At 42.0% G+C, this 12,016-nt stretch overlaps 1 protein-coding gene across 2 annotated transcripts in view; it reads right to left on the bottom strand.

The window, feature by feature from the left end:
* The window catches only part of PRRG1 (proline rich and Gla domain 1), a 148,964-nt gene extending 137,987 nt beyond the window's left edge, over positions 1–10,977 (bottom strand). The window contains exon 1 of one of the 2 annotated variants that reach the window (XM_055338911.1): positions 10,888–10,977. The gene's annotated coding sequence lies outside the window, so the exon portion shown is untranslated. Of the gene's footprint in view, positions 1–10,804 lie in introns of both variants that reach the window. The other variant, XM_055338912.1, reaches the window with a different exon arrangement.
* Positions 10,978–12,016: the final 1,039 nt, after the last annotated feature.

Here is a 12,016-nt window from a genome sequence, read left to right as displayed (position 1 = left end):
CACCACCCCTAGTTCATTTCCCAGAGTTAGAAGTCTTTATGTTCTGTCTCCCTTTCTGATATATCTCACACATTTCTTCTCCCTTCCCTTATATTCCCTTTCACTATTATTCATATTCCCCAAATGAATGAGAACATACACTGTTTGTCCTTCTCCGATTGACTTACTTCACTCAGCATAATACCCTCCAGTTCCATCCACGTTGAAGCAAATGGTGGGTATTTGTCGTTTCTAATGGCTGAGTAATATTCCATTGTATACATAAACCACATCTTCTTTATCCATTCATGAAAGAATATCTTTAATGGATCATTAGTAGACTGGACATGACTGAGGAAACAGTCTCTAAGCTTGAAAACAGGGGAGTAGAAATTTCCAAAACTGAAATGAAAGAGAGGCTGGAAAAAAAACCCTCAAAATATTCAAGAACCGTGGGACAAGTACAACAAGGTAACATAAAGCATAATGAAAATATCAAAAAGAAGAACAGAGAAAGGAATAAAGGCAATATCTGAAGAAATAATGACAGAATTTCCCCAATAAATGTCAGATACCAAATCATAGATTCGGGAAGCTCAGAGAACACCAAACAGGATAAATTGAAAAACACACACACACACACACACACACACACACACACACACACAAACAAACAAAATCAACTACAAGTAGGCAATCATAAGTCAAACTGCAGAAAATCAAAGATAAAAAATATTAAAAGAAATCAGAAGGAGGGCAGCCCGGATGGCTCAGCGGTTTAGTGCCACCTTCAGCCCAGGGTGTGACTCTGGAAACCCAGGATCGAGTCCCACATGGGGCTCCCTGCGAGGAGCCTGCTTCTCCCTCTGCCTGTGTCTCTGCCTCTCTTTCTCTCTGTCTCTCATGAATAAATAAAATCTTTAAAAAAAATCAGAAGGAGAAAAAACACTTTGCCTATAGATGAGTGAATGTAAAAATTACAATTGACTTTCCCTCAGGAACTATGCAAACAAGAAGGGAGTGAAGTGAAATATTCACTGTTGAGCCAAAAAAGAAAAAAAACCCACCAACACTGAATTTTGTACCCTGAAAAATTAGCTTTCAAAAAGGAAAGAGAGGGGATGCCTGGGTGGCTCAGCAGTTCAGCATCTGCCTTCGGCCCAGGGCGTGATCCTGGAGTCCTAGGATCAAGTCCCACATCGGGCTCCCTGCATGGATCCTGCTTCTCCTCCCTCCGCCTATGTCTCTGCCTATCTCTGTGTCTCTCATGAATAAATAAAATTTAATTAAAAAAAAAAAGGAACGAGAGAGTGGCCTGGGTGGCTCAGTGGTTGAGCATCTGCCTTCAGCTCAGGGCATGGTCCCAGAGTCCTGGGATCAAAATTCCATGAAGAAGACAGGAACAGAAATTTCACCAAAGACAACATACACATGGCCAACAAGCACATGAGAAAATGCTTTGCATCACTTGCCATCAGGGAAATACAAATTAAAACCACAATGAGATATCACCTCACACCAGTGAGAATGGTGAAAATTAACAGGACAGGAAACAACAAATGTTGGAGAGAATGTGGACAAGGGGGAACCCTCTTGCACTGCTGGTGGGACTGCAAGCTGATACAGTCACTCTGGAAAACAGTGGAGGTTCCTCAAGAAGTTGAAAATAGAGGTACCCTACAACTCAGCAACTGCACTACTGGGTACTTACCCCAAAGATACAGATGTAACGAAACACCAGAACACCTGCACCCCAATGTTCATAGCAGCAACGTCCACAATAGCCACACTGTGGAAGGAGCCACGATATCCTTCGACAGATGAGTGGATAAAGATACACACACACACACACACACACACACACACACACACACACAATGGAATATTATTCAGCCATCAGAAAGGATGAATACTCACCATTTGCTTCAACGTGGATGGAACTGAAGGGTATTATGCTGAGTGAAGTGAGTCAGAGAAGGACAATCATTACATGGTTTCACTCATACAGGGAATATAAGAAATAGTGAAAGGGAGTATAAGGGAAAGGAGGGGAACTGAGTAGGAAGAATTAGAGAGGGAGACAAAACCACTAGAGACTTCTAACTCTGGGAAACGAAGAAAGTGTTGCAGAAGGGGAGGTGGGCAGATGGTTGGGGTAACATGATGGGCACTGAGGAGGGTACTTGATGGGATGAGCACTGGGTGTTATACTATATGCTGGCAAATCAAACTTCAAGAAAAACAAAAGAAAAAAACAAAACAAAACTCCATGATGGGCTCCCTGCTCAGCTGGGAGTCTGCTTCTCCCTCTGCCCCTCCCCCTGCTTGTGTGTGCTCTCTCTCAAATGAACAAAATCTTAAAAAAAAAAAACTAGAAGAGCAAATTAAAAGCAAACAAAAATTAGAGCAGATATCAATGAAACTGTAAACATTAATAAAGAAAATAAATAAAACCAAAACCTGATTCTTTGGAAAGATCTATAAAATTGATAAACCACTAGCCAGGCTAAGAGAAGAAACAAATTACAGTATCAAAAATGAAAGAAGAGGCATCACTATAGATCATATGGACATTAAAGAGTTAATAAAGGATTATGAACAAATCTATGCCTACAAATTTGATAACCTCAATGAAGCAATTCCTTGAAAGATACAATCTGCAAAAGCTCACACAAGAAAAAAAATAGACAATATGAATAAGTCTGTATCTATTAAAGAAGTTGAATCAATTTCTAGTTATTAATCATAATTACAGCAATAGGCCCAGATGGGCTTACCTGTGAATTCTATCAAACACTTATGGAAAGATTATACCAATTTTCTACAATCTCTTCCAGAAGACAGAAACCCAGGGAATACTTCCTAACTAGTGAGGCCAGAATTACTGTAACACCAAACCAGACAAAGACATTACAAGAAAACTACAGACCAATACCGCTCATGAACATAACATGCAAAAATCCTCAACAAAATATTAGTAAATGAAATCTAATAATGTATAAAAAGAATTATACATAATAACCAAGTGAGATTTATCTCAGATATGCCAGGTTGTTTCAACAGTTGAAGACCAGGGCAGTCAGGTGGCTCAGCGGTTTAGCACCGCCTTCAGTCCAGGGCCTGATCCTGGAGACCTGGAATCAAGTCCTGCGTCGGGCTCCCTGCATGGAGCCTGCTTCTCCCTCTGCCTGTCTCTCTGCCTCTCTCTCTGTCTCTCATGAATAAATAAATTCTTAAAAAAAAAAAAAAACAGTTGAAGACCAATTAATGCAATCCATCACATCGACAGGCTAAAAAAGAAAATTCATGAAAAAAGAAAAATCATGATTATATCAATAAATGCCAGAAAAGGATTGAAAAAATTCAAGACTCCTCATGGGGAAAAAAAAGCCTGTCAACAAATTAGGAATAGAGAAGTTGTCAACTTGTTAAGAACATCTACAAAAAAACCTACAGCTAACATCATACTTAACAGTGAGAAACTCAAAATTTGCCCACAAGACAACAACATCCCCTCACCACTCCTCTTCGACATTATATTGGAAGTCCTAGCTAATGCAATAAGACAGGAAAAGTAAATAAAAGTTATACAGATTGGGAAATAAACCAAACTTTGTTCCCAGATGACATTATCATGAATGTAGAAAACGTAGAAAATCTAAAAAGAAAACGTAGAGGGATACCTGGGTGGCTCAGCGGTTGAGTGTCTGCCTTTAGCCCAGGGCATGATCCTAAAGACCCAGGATCGAGTCTCGCATCAGGCTCCCTGTATGGAGCCTGCTTCTCTCTACCTGTGTCTCTGCCTGTCTCTCATGAATAAATGAATATTAAAAAAAAAAAAAAGGATAGAAAATCCAAAAGAATCAACAAAAAAAAAAAACCTCCTGGGGCTAATGAGCAATTATAGCAATGTTGTATAATATTAATATATGAAATTAATTAATTTCCTACATATTGGAATATACCAGCAATAAATCAGTGGAATTTCAAGTTAAAAATATATTTCCATTACATTAACACACCCAAAATGAATTAGATATAAATCTAACAGAATATGTATAAAATATTTGAGGAAAACTACAAAATTATGATGAAAGATATCAAAGAACTTTTTTTTCTTTTTCTTTTTTTTTTAAGAACTTTTAAAAATGGGGAAATATTCCATGTTCATGAATAGAAAGGATTCAATATTGTCAAAATGTTAGCTCTTCTCAAGTTAACCCACAGATTCAACACAATCCCAATCAAAATCAAGCAAGTTATTTTGTGAATATTGACAAGACTGACTCAAATATTTATAAAGAAAGGAAAAGCCCTAGAACAACCAACTCAATAGTGAAGAAGTCAGAAGACTGACACTACCCCATTCATAGATTTATTATAAAGGTAATCAAGAGAGTGTCATATTGGTAAAGATTATTAAGACATCAGTGGAACAAAATAAAGAGCCCAGAAATAGACCCACATAAATACAGTCAACTGATTGTTGACAAAGGAGCAAAGGCAATACAATGGAGCAAAGACAGTCCTTTCACCAAATGTACTGGAACAAATTACACACAAAAAAGAATCTAAACACAGACTTTACACCCTTCACATAACTCAAAATGGATCATAGACTACATGTAAAGTGCAAAACTATAAAACTCTTGGAATATAACATAGGAGAAAATCTAATGGACCTTAGGTATGGCGATGACTCTTAAGATACAACACTAAAGGCATGATCTGTGGAAGAAATAATTGATAAGCTAGATTTCATTAAAATTAAAAACTTCTGGGATGCCTGGGTGGCTCAGTGGTTGAGCATCCACCTTGAGGCTCAGGGCGTGATCTCGGAGTCCGGGGATAAAGTCCCACATTGGGCTCCCTGCGGGAGGCCTGCTTCTCCCTCTGCCTGTGTTTCTGCCTCTGTCTCTGTGTGTGTGTGTGTCTCTCATGAATAAAAAATAAATAAAGAAAGAAAATAAAAATCTTAAAAAAAAAATCTACTCTGTGAGAGGCAACGTCAGAAGAATCAAAGGACAAGCCAAGGAATGAGAGAAAAACAGACATAGAGTATTATCCAAAATATACAAAAAACTCTTAAAATAAGAAAATGAACCTGATTTAAAAATGGGCAAAGAACCTGAAAAGACATCTCATCAAAGAAGATATACAGATAGCAAGTAAACACATGAAAAGATGTTCATGAATTCTAAACTAAAATGAGCTATCACTACACACCTATTTGAATGGCCAAAATCCAAAACACTGACAAAACTGAATGCTGATGGAGATGTGGAGCAACAGGAATTATCCCTATGAGTGAGAATGCAAAATGATACAGCCACTTTGAAAAACAGTCTGCCTGTTTGTTACAAAATCAAACATACTCTTAGCATAGGATCTAGCAATTGTGTGCCTTAGTATTTACCCAAAGCAGTTAAATACTTGTGTCCACACAAAAACCTGCACATAAAAAAAAAAAAAGCCTGCACTTAGACGTTTATAGCATCTTTAGTCACAATGTCAAAACTTGGAAGCAACCAAGATGTCTTTCAGTAGGTTAATGTATAAATAAATAGTGCTACATCCAGACAATGGAATGTGAATGAATCAGTGCTAAAAAGAAATGAGCTATCAAGCCATGCAAAGACATGGAGGAACTTTCGATGCATATTACTAAGTGAAAGAAGCCAATCTGAAAAGGCTACATACTACGATTCCAATGATATGACATTATGGAAAAGGCAAATCTATACAGACAATAAAAAGATTAGTGGTTGGGGCCAGGGGGTAGAGAGGTAGATAAATCAAATCGAGGAATTTTTTTTTTTTTAAGATTCTATTTATTTGAGAGAAAGCACATGCACACAGGAGTACACACAAGCAAGGGAAGGAGGGAGAGGGAAGGGCAGAGGGAGAAGGAGAAAGGCACTCTCCTCCGCTGAGCAGGGAGCCAGATGGAGGGCTCCATCCCAGGACCTGAAGATCATGACCTGAGCTAAAGGCAGACGTTTAAAAGACTGAGCCACCCAGGTTCCCCAGGACACAGGATTTTGGGGAAATGAAACTATTCTGTTAAGATACAGGTCATTAAATGTTTGTCCAAACCCACAGAGTGTACAACACCAAGAGCGAACTTCAATTTAAACTACAGACTTCAGGTGATAAAAATGTGCCAATGTAAGTTCATGAGTTGTAACAAATGTACTACTGTGTTGCAGGATGTTGATGGGGGGGGGGTTGGGTCTGCAGACAGACAGCATATGGGAACTCTGTACATCTCAATTTTGCTGTGAAACTAAAATCCTCATTAATATTTTTTTATTGCAAAGGAGTGACTTTTTCTCTTCCCTTGTAATGATCTGATCCATTCCCAGAGCTTCCTGTCCACTCATACCTCTCTCCTGAACTTCACTCACATGTAAAAGTCATCTTGAGGAGCACCTGGGTGGCTCAGTGGTTGCACATCTGCCTTCAGCTCAGGGTGTGATCCTGGAGTCCTGGGATCAGGACTGAGTCCCACATCCGGATCCCTGAGGAGCCTGCTTCTCCCTCTGCCTATGTCTCTGCCTCTTTCTGTGTCTCTCATGAATAAATAAATAAAATCTTAAAAAAAAAAACCACACACAACCCCCCACACACACACAAAGTCCTCTTGAACTCAGCATGCTTAGTACTGAATTCTTGATCCTCCTGCAATCTTCCATATCTCACTAAATAGCTACTCCATCCTTCCAGTTGCTCAGACCAAAATCCTTGGCATCATCCTGGACTCATCCTCTATCGTATTTCCCTAATTCTCCTTCCAATTAAGTGAACATTCTTGTGATTATTGTGCAAGCTAATGTGTGAGAACCACTGTGCTAAGCCACCTGTTTTAGATATATAGGAGGAATCTACAAATACAGGACTAGAGTTTGAAGAGAGTAGATGTCAACACATTCCCATTTTGAAATGAACTGCTACTGAAATTACATTCCTCATAAGAAATGGCAATTATAAATAACAAGAACTACCATTTTGGGGGCAATTAGCATATGCTAAATATTTTTTTTGAGATTTTATTTATTTGAGAGAGAGAGCACAGGGGAGCAACAGAAGGAGAGGGAGAAGCAGGCTCCCTGCCGAGCACAGAGCCTGACGTGGGGCTCGATCCCAGGACCCCAGGACCATGAGCCAAGCTGAAGGCAGATGCTCAACTGAGCCACCCAGGCACCCCAGTACGTGCTAAATATTATAAGCTGTAATCTATCTGATCTCACTTAAGAGGTAAATATTATACCCATTATTTTTATTGATGAAGAACTGGATGCCTAGAGAAAGAAATTTAACAAATGCCTGCAAATCCCATGCCCTTGACCACCATATTATTGGTCTACATGGAGTGGTTAAGAGAGTCTTGGAGAGAACCCTAAAAAAGTGACTCAGTGGAAGTGGCTGGGGTTGACCTGTCAAAGAATTAGGACAAAAATCAGAAATATGGAGAGGAAGTCTAGGTGAGGAAAGTTTAAAAAGGTAGTCTTAACTACACTTGTCTGAAATATCTTTTTTAGTGAGTCTAAAGACCACAGAGGCTGTTATGTAGAACTTCTTCAAAAAGAAGTTTTATAGACTCTACTCACCCTCTCTGAGACCCAAGCTTTTCTCATAACAACCAGGCACTAACTTGAAGTGTTTTGGGGTGAACAGTGATTAAAGCTATTATTTTTTTTAAGTGACATGGAGAAAAAGTGATTTTACATTTAGGTGGAGAGAGGTTAAAATGAGAGGAGAAAAATAGAAGTTACTAACAGCCAGAATAGATTGTTTGCTTTGCTGGCACAGAGACTTGGACCAACCAAGTAGCCAATCCTGACTCATTTTTAGACTAGAAGTATCAATTCTACTCACTAATAAATCAAGTGATCATTTGCTATTTTCTCCAGTTGGTAAATCTACTGAGGAGATGAAAGCTAGGTGTGGGGATGATGAGCTTGAGTGGTAAGGAGCAAAGAGAAGATAATTGCTTTCATGAGCCAAAGGTGACTAAACCCAATGATGCTGGTAGAATTAAGACAAATGTCAAAAATAGGGGGATCCCTTGGTAGCTCAGCGGTTTAGCACCTGCCTTCGGCCCAGGGCGTGATCTTGGAGTACCGGGATTGAGTCCTGCATCAGGTTCCCCACGTGGAGCCTGCTTCTCCCTCTGCCTGTGTCTCTCTCTCTTTTCTCTCTCATGAATAAATAAATAAAAATCTTAAAAAAATAGGCTGCAGAAATAGGGCACTATAACATGAAGAGGCCCATCAGCCAACTGCTCAAACCACCTTAAGACTTAGGAGTATAATACAACTGATTAGTCTGTCTAATTGGTCTAATAGGTTACAGTTTCTTTAGTTATATTAGCCTTCTAAGGATACCATGTGGCCAGCATGATTCTCTTGTCAATTCCTATATTCCAGCAGTGCCCTGTTAGTGTCCTTCTACAAATGATTAATATTCTGTGTCATGTTGGCTTTTCACTAGTTTCAGTATAAGAAGTTGATCTATTTTTTTTTAAGATTTTATTTATTTATTCATGAGAGACAAACAGAGAGAGAGGGGCAGAGACACAGGCAGAGGGAGATGCAGGCTCCACGCAGGGAGCCCAATGTGGGACTCAATCCTGGGACTCCAAGATCACGCCCCGGGCCAAAGGCAGGCGCTAAACCGCTGAGCCACCCAGGGATCCCAGAAGTTGACCTGTTTTAAAATTTGGTCTTTTCCTCATGCCTGCTTTGTCTATATCTGCAAAGCTTTTGTACCTCTTTTAGAAAGGTAAACTACAGACTTAATACATGGGAACTTATTTCCATACTTTTCTTACTTACATTCCAAATAATGTTCAAATATGACATATAATTTCAGCATTCTGAATCTTTTCTATTATCCCATGAACTTTACACAATGCCAGCATTTATTAACATTTACTTGTAAGTATATTTATTAGGCATTTAGTACATACGCAGCAGCCTTAGGTATTGGGATAACACAGAAGACTGAGTTTCTAGTTCCAAGAGAGAAATAAGACCAGTGGAATCAGTTTAACAGAAAAGAGGGTTATTAATTCATTCTGAGGGAAATGTCAAAATTTTCTAAGAAAAATTTGAGCTGAGTCTGAAAGGATGAGTAGGGGTTCATTAGGCTCTGGAAAAGAGAAAAGGTATCACTAGCACCTTCCTCCCCAAAATTGTTAATGTTCATGGCATTTAATTTAAAATAACAGGAAATGAAAGAGTAAAATGACAACACAAGAAGAAATCCTGTTCACTTCATGGGGGGGGGGGAGGAAGGTTGTGCCTTTAAACACACTTCAGATCTGAAAGCTAACTGTTTATAAAACAGGATTTACAATCAAGGGAAAGGGGTGGAGGAGGAAGAAGTTGTTTGTTGTATTCAGTTAAACAGATGAGTAAAGAAATGGACATTTATGCTTGAAAACACATATACCACTTTTCATAAAGATCCTAATTTTGCAAATGAAAGCCTTGGAACCTTACCTAATATTACAATTCTTAGTGTTTTTTATTTCCAATATCATTGTTAAGGGTTCTAAAGTGAGTCTACTCAAGAACTTAGCAGCACCTCCACACACATGCAATAATCCCCTCTTGACTGAAGCGATCAACAGCACCTTGATCAACTTTTCACTTACCTCGATTTGCACACCTTCACATCCTTCAAAATCTGGCTTTATTAATACTACCACTATCAGAAGGCATTAATTTGGGGAACCTGAGTGGCTCAGTCCGTTAAGTGTCTGCCTTCTGCGCAGGTCATGATCCTAGAGTCCTAGGATCGAGCCCCACATCCAGCTCCCTGCTCAGCGGGGAGTCTGCTTCTCCCTCTCCCTCCGCCTGCCGCTCCCCCTACTTGTACTCGTACTCTCTGTCGGTGTGTCTGTGTGCGTGTCAAATAAACAAAAAAAAAATTTTAAGGCATTAATTTAGCTGTAAGTTTTGACACCCCACCTCTTCACCCTTTCGTTTAATTACTTACTCTTCAATTTTATTCGTTTCGCTTTTCTACTGAAGGGACACTTAGGAAACATACCAAGAGCACAATTACAAAACTATGGATGCAGCCAGAGTGCGAATACACACACTCTGGATTTGCAATCATATCCCTCTTGAGGCTGTTCCTACCACTGATCAAAATCAGTGGACCAGGAAGAAGGAAAAAGCTGAGGCAGGAAGGTTGTTCCCTTCCTTCCACTCCCTCCATGCCTGCCCCCGCCCCCAGCCCCCAGGACCACACCGCGACCTCGTAAGCTCCCCACTTCACCGACCCGCCCCCGCTGTCACCCGCCACTGCCTAGAAAACAGTCACAGCCTTTGTTAAAATGTCCATGAGCACAATGTACCAGAAGACAGACACATTCCCGGGGGCGGGGTAGAGGAAAGTCACACGAACGCCACGCCCTCCTTGGCACTAGCTGGGGTGAGCGCCCACCTTCCCCCCGAATCCTCTCACCCACGACAAGGAACGTTCCTGGCAACTCTGCACTCTGAGGCGACTGCGCGGGGGAAGGGAAGGGCCCGGGACGCTGCTGAGGGGCACCCAGCGGGGGATACTGAACTTGAAGCTGGGACACCCTCCAGCGCCCTTGGCGAGCCTCCCGGTCCTGCCAAGCCTGAGTAAGGACTTCCAGTCTCCGGAATCCTTCTATTTCCTCCTCACAGAAACCCTCACCCACTCCCGCCACCACGCACTCCGCTCCGCACGCGGCCGGCTGGACACTTAGGCAGTGCGGCCAACTCCCCTACCTCACGTCCGGCCAGTTTCTCTACCAGGGACCGAAGATTCCCCGGGCACTCACCCGCACACTCCCCGAACCCAACCGGGACGTTCGGCGCAAACCAGGTTGCCCAGCCACAAGCTCCGCGCCACTACCTCACTCACCGCGCGCTCAGCTCCGCTACTCCGGGCTCTGCGAGTCGCCAGCTGCGCCTGCGCGCTCCCACAGCCGCCGAACCTAGTAGGAGCCTGGAGCGGCAGGCGGATGGGAAGGGTGGTGGGAAGCTGAAGTGGGCGGGGTCCGGGCGGGGTTAGGGGCGGAGGGGCGTGGCCAGCGGGGTGGGAAAGCGAAGGGGCGGAGCCTCCGCCGCCTTGGTCCGGAAAACCTAGTGCTTCGGGCACCCGGCTGGAGTTGTTTGTTTTTTCTTGGGGGGGGGGGGGGCTGGAGTTTTCCACTCTTGAGGTCTGTTTATAACACTGGCAGAGAAGTTGTCTGGTCCCCTCGGTGCACCCCCACATTCATCCTCGAGAAAGCCCGCTTCGCGCGGCGCCCAGCTAGCCAGTTCCCGGGGCCACCCTGAAGCCACCCTGGATCCACACTAGCTAGCCTTTTATTCTTTTGCACGCCTATCTCCCCACATATCATTTCCCTACCCCTACCCTCTGCGCATTTCTCCCCCTCGCGCGCAGTCCTCAGCCCTCCAGAGGTGACGGGCTTGGGGATTTCTCACCCACAGACCGCCTGGTTAACGTGTCTTTGCTGGGTGTGAGCCCAGAATGTAGTGGGTGACTATCTAGAGACAGCTGTTAGCTCAACCCTTTTCCTAAGGACAAACTCTATTGCTGCTCTTTCTGCACTTTGGTGACAAGAATCTGCTTTTTTTTTTTTCTCTTAAAAACAGTCTTAAATATACCTTGGGAAGAAGAACACGGGTTGTCAAAGAAGACACACCTTTGACCCCGCTTTTTAGGTAGCCACCTTAGAACTTGAGCCTTCTAAAAGCCCCTCTGAGAAACAAAATGTTTGGCCTGTGTTGTGTGGACTTTGCCCTAATGGTTTCAGGTTTTCTGGCATTTAGCATTTTAAGAAGCCTAACTTGATTATTATTCCATGCTGCATGCGTGCTTAGTTTTAAATTCTATGCTTTTCTGTTTAAAATCTGGTCAGCTGTCGTATCTCACGTGCCTTTGGATCAGCTATTAAGCTAAACACACCTGAGTGAATACAACATGAATTGGCCTGTGAGCCTAAAGTGATTTATTCCAAATTACTTTTCCTTTCTTCTTTTTACTT

This window comes from Nyctereutes procyonoides, unplaced genomic scaffold, assembly GCF_905146905.1.
Source record: "Nyctereutes procyonoides isolate TBG_1078 unplaced genomic scaffold, NYPRO_anot_genome, whole genome shotgun sequence".
Classification (NCBI taxonomy): domain Eukaryota; kingdom Metazoa; phylum Chordata; class Mammalia; order Carnivora; family Canidae; genus Nyctereutes; species Nyctereutes procyonoides.
The sequence above is the reverse complement of the archived record's forward strand: the minus strand, read 5'-3'. Positions and strand labels throughout refer to the sequence as shown.